The following is a 5,000-nucleotide window of genomic DNA, read 5'->3' on the forward strand; positions in this document are numbered from 1 at the left end:
GAGAGAGGCAGCAAAAGACAGAGGAGAGAGGGACGCAGATAAATTGATCGCATTAGGGAGAGTAATAGAAAGCGACAGACAGAGTGTAACAGGCAGTAAAAAGACGCATGAAGCGCGTAAGAGAGACCGACAGTGGGCGAGAGAAGGGAGAGAGAGAGATTGAGAGCATACGCCCGAGTGACAGAAAAGCAGACGCGGAGACTAAGAGAGGGAGGGGTATAGCGAAGGATGGCGAATGAGTCGTAGAATAACCAGAGCCAGAGAGACTGAGAGTGACTGAGCGTGAGGAGACGGAGACAGACACAGACCCACCGACTCATAGAGAGCGAGTGAAGAAGAGTTCAGGACTGCATCAAAGGGACAATCATTGCGGAGACTGAAGAGAAACGGAAAAAACGCTCGGAAAGATTGAGAGAGATAGAGCGTAATAAAGAGAGAGGGAAGAGAGAACAGGACAGGACGGAGCAAGACCGGAAACATGAGATGAACACAGAACAAAACGCAGGAAGAGAAACAGGAACGACAGACCGAGAGATAGAGAGAGAAGGAAAACGCAGGCTAGAAGGAGCTAAGGAGATAATGATTGTGGGAGACTGAGAGAGAGGGAGAGAGAAGAAACTGAGAGCGAAAACGCAGGCTAGAAGAAGCGAAGGAGAGAATGATTGCAGGAGCGAGAGAGAGAGTGGTTGCAGGAGCGAGAGAGAGAGTGGTTGCAGGGACAGAGAGAGAGAGAGAGTGGTTGCAGGACAGAGAGAGAGAGAGAGTGGTTGCAGGACAGAGAGAGAGAGAGAGTGGGGGGGAGAGAGAGAGAGAGAGAGTGGGGCGCGAGAGAGAGAGAGTGATCGGGGAGAGAGAGAGAGAGAGAGAGCGCGAAACAGCGAGGGATAAGGAGAGACCGGAGAGGACCGTGGGAGCGACAGATATAGAGAAAAAGAAGGCGAGAGGGCGAGAAAGGGTCCGCATTGGAAAGAGCAAAGCTACGTCTAACTGGATGCTCGGCGATCCCGCCAGATGACGCAAGCATGACGCGACACTATGGGTCCCATGGGAGAGCACGGTTTTGATTTTTAATCAAAAAATGCGAGCGGAGCGTTTTATTCTAGTTTTTATTCTGTGGCATGATATAGTAACCAAGATTTCATCCACCTTAACTCTGTGAGCGGGTAAAAAAGTCAGCCCCAGGTAATGAGGGTTGTGCTTTGGTTCCGGTGGTTTGCGGCGGCGTCATCGTCCTTTGTCTCCTGACGTAGTTGAGCCACCGTCCCAGAAGTAGCAGAAGGTGCAGAGATCGTAGACCCCCAGTTAACGAAGATGGCACATGCGGTGGGAGAGAAATCAAACAAGAAATCCCGTCTCCCGTTTGGGCATCTGTGGTTCGCTCCGTTTGGACGTGACCTCCGTTTGGACGTGCATGGACGGCGATGAGTCATCTGTCGTTTTCTAGTACGTCGCGACCGGTACTGGATATTCGAGCTGTGCCGACGTTAGCCAGTATCTTGACCTACCCTACTGCCCCACTCTAGGGCTGCGGGACAACCGGTTAAATTCTCCTCTCCTATGTGAGTCCAAAGGACGACTTCCTGCTCACCCACAAGGGGCCAAGTAGCAAATATTTGTTGTCTTCCCCATGAATTTTAGACTCCTTACTAACTTCTTAACTCCATTCCCCCTCCGAAGATAGGACATCTTATACAATGGATTCGCGGCTCGATCTCGCGCCGCCTTCACTCCCCAGACCTTTCGTCTGGGTGACTTCAAATGACATAATTTGGTATGCACAGGTGGTAGCCACACCGCCCGTCGAAGGGTTCTGTTGGTAGGGACACTCTGCTTTCACGGGGTTAGAGCTAGAAAGCCGATAAATGTGAGATCCGGTTTTATTGAGTTGTGCGGCGCGTCGTGAATCAGCATCGAGACCACATCTTGGCTCGAATGAAGTGGGGTAGCGGCATCGACTGGTTCTATCCTTTTGTGCTATGTTGACTTAAGCGCTGTTCGGAACCAGGGGTCCGCCCAGTCTATTGTCGCCCGATTCAACGCCCCCACCATTTCTCGAAATCTGATCATAATTACGAGTCCGACTGATTTACATGAGAGTAGTTTCTGGAACAGTGAAAAAGACTTATACGACTCTCCGCGCCCTCGAGACACGGGAGGAATGAGAGACCCGCGTTGTCTCGGGAATATATGAACCCTGAGAAGCGTGCGCTTACGTATCGAAGAATCAAGATAGCATACTTACGCTCAGAAATGCGGGTCGCGATCAGAGTTAAGATCTCTGATCGGAGCATGGCAACGCAGCAGGACCAAATGGCGCCCAGGAGTTCGATACCAAAAAGCGATACATCCAATAATTATGGACATACTAGACAGAAGGCGTCGACCCTCGATTGCAATTGTGGGCCCTAAGAGACGGGAGGCTTGGGAATCGGGTGCCCAAAGACTCTAGAAAGCGCCAGACAGAATAGTTACAACGTAGATGATAGGTACCGCCGAGAGGGAAGACCGGAGTAGATATATCCGGGTTAGAATGTTTATAACGTCGCCAAGAAAGTAAGGAAGAGCTGACAAGCCTCCGCCGGATCGGGAAATAGGCAGACACTATGACAGATCCGGAAGCGGACAAACAGCAATAGAGGGCATACGTGACGGGAGACGCAAATTCGGAAGATCCTATGAGCAGGACCGGAGCAGGCAAAACAAAAAAACCGACCGACACGGCTCGACGTCGACATCCGAATCGGAGACAGGTGACTCGACACTCAAATCGGAAACATAAACAACCGAGGATGGAACAGAAGCCAGAGGCGTGCGAAGGCGCCTTCTGATGTTCGCGGAGGTGTGAAGAAGAAAAAGGAACAAACTGTGCCAGACCAGATCAGAGTCGACTGGGGAGAGAACGTGTTGGGCGAGAGGGAACCAAGAGCTTGGGAATCGAGGACAAGATTAGAGATGGCTCGGTGCTGTATTTTGAAAAATGTTTTGGGAACAAAACACTAGATCGGCCTTTCGGAGAGTGCGGATTAGCATGTAGAATCCGCTCGGGAAGACCAAAATCGAGATGAGCAGGCCGGGGGCAGCGGATCGGAATGAATCCGTCGCAGGATATAAGAGGATGAGCGTTAAAGAGATGGGTCAAAGGCGAGTGGGGACCCGAGGAATCATGGATGCGGAGGAGAGAGCGTGTATCGTTCCTACTATGAAGAGAGGAACATGGAAAGTGAATTTGAAGGCAAATATGTAGGTGTGTTTACGCGACCCGATGGAGGTAAGCGTGCCTCATTCATTAGGAGTGAATGGGCGCTCCGAACAGTCGCGAAAACCTCCTAAGTTATGCTAATTTAGAATCGCGAATCAGAGGCTTTCGCGTCAGCACGCCCACCTGAGCACTGTGAACGTTCGGAGCCTTGGAATGAAAATTAAAATGTAATCCCCGGCGAGCCATGCGGCTTTGAATTTACCGTCGAAGTGGACAGCCATGCGGATCCTCGAGCACGGGGTTTCTGGGGATGGAGATTTATTTTAGAGGAATTATCGAAAGGGTATGTCCCCGTCCAGAACACTTCCACCTCCAGGGGTGTTGTAAAACGAGAATATTTTGGTGGACGCGGGTGTTAACCGCACCCCACCGAGGGTCTCATTTATGCAGGTGCTCCGATCACCTCGGTTTAGAGCCAAAAGCGGTGAGATGTGAGCCCCAGTTTTCCACGAGTTGTGGGCGCATAATGAATCATTAGCAGAGCGTATCTCGCTCTAATAAAGCAAGGCAACGGGGGAGGAGTGCGGGAGGAGTAGTATTTTGTGTGACTCCATTTGCTCTCGAGACAGGGGAGGAGTGCGGGAGGAGTAGTATTTCGGGTGACTCCATTGGCCCTCGAGACAGGGGAGGAGTGCGGGAGGCGTATTATTTTGTGTGAATTTTGCAAGGCATCTCGGGGGGTGACGGAGTATGCTGAAGGATCAGTCCAACCTTCACTTAAGAATCATAGACTTATAGACGTAAGAATTATAGGCTTTGAGCAAACAAGCTAAGAATGAAATTTTATATGGTGAAATCGAAACTGATGGGTCAGGTCGTTAAGGCTTGAGCGGTCAAATCCCTTTTTCCAATGCTGCCCTGCAGGCTTAGGTGGGGTATTCCAGATAAGACAGCACACATTATGTCTAAATTATAGGACTCTGTTCAAGGTTTGGAACACGGCGTAGTTTCCGTTATAGTTTCTCACAATACCGTCTGATTAGTGAGACCTAACCGCGGACATCCACGTCTATATCCAACGGTGAAAAGCCTCCAAGGAAACAGAGGCGGGAGACATTTGGGTCAGAAGATCCACGGTGGACTTTCCCCCCACCCGCCGTCCGAAGATAGATTTGGTCCACGACGGTCGCGGCACCCGACCGTGGGTTTCGACCCTCATCGCCTCATGGTTCTGTATTGCGTTTCTTATTCCTTGTACTGCAGATACTTGTGGGCGTGGAGGAATGGGTTGCGCGTTATCGTCTCCTCTCGTCGTCGGGGGGCCGCAGACGACTAGACAACGGGCAATGTATCAGACGTGCTCTGGGCGGGCGTGACCCGCCTGGGTGGCTATATAACACCGTGGTGGTCGCTCGTCTTTCTACTCATCGGCTGAAAGAAGGGTAGACGCAACGCACAGCCACTCCTAGAAAGCTTTCGACATCGCAGTGAGAATGAAGAGCCAAGTGGCAGCCATTCTTCTTTTTGCGGTCCTCGCGGCCGCCGCTCTTCCGTCGCGCGCAGACTGGACTCGGATAAAGACGGTAGAAGACTACAACCACGCCGTGGGCGTCGCGCGCTTCGCCGTCGCCGCGCATAACAAGGAAGCGGGAGAAGCTCGAGTTCGTGCGCTGGATCAGGGATACGTCGACGGGAGTACTATCAGCTGTTCATCCAGGTGAGGATGGCGCCGCCTACCGCAGAGTCGAGACCCTTGTCTTGGAGAGCCCCAGAAAGCATTTGGAGCTCGTCTACTTCAACA

This window comes from Wolffia australiana, chromosome 1 (genome assembly GCF_029677425.1).
Source record: "Wolffia australiana isolate 7733 chromosome 1, ASM2967742v1".
NCBI lineage: Eukaryota > Viridiplantae > Streptophyta > Magnoliopsida > Alismatales > Araceae > Wolffia > Wolffia australiana.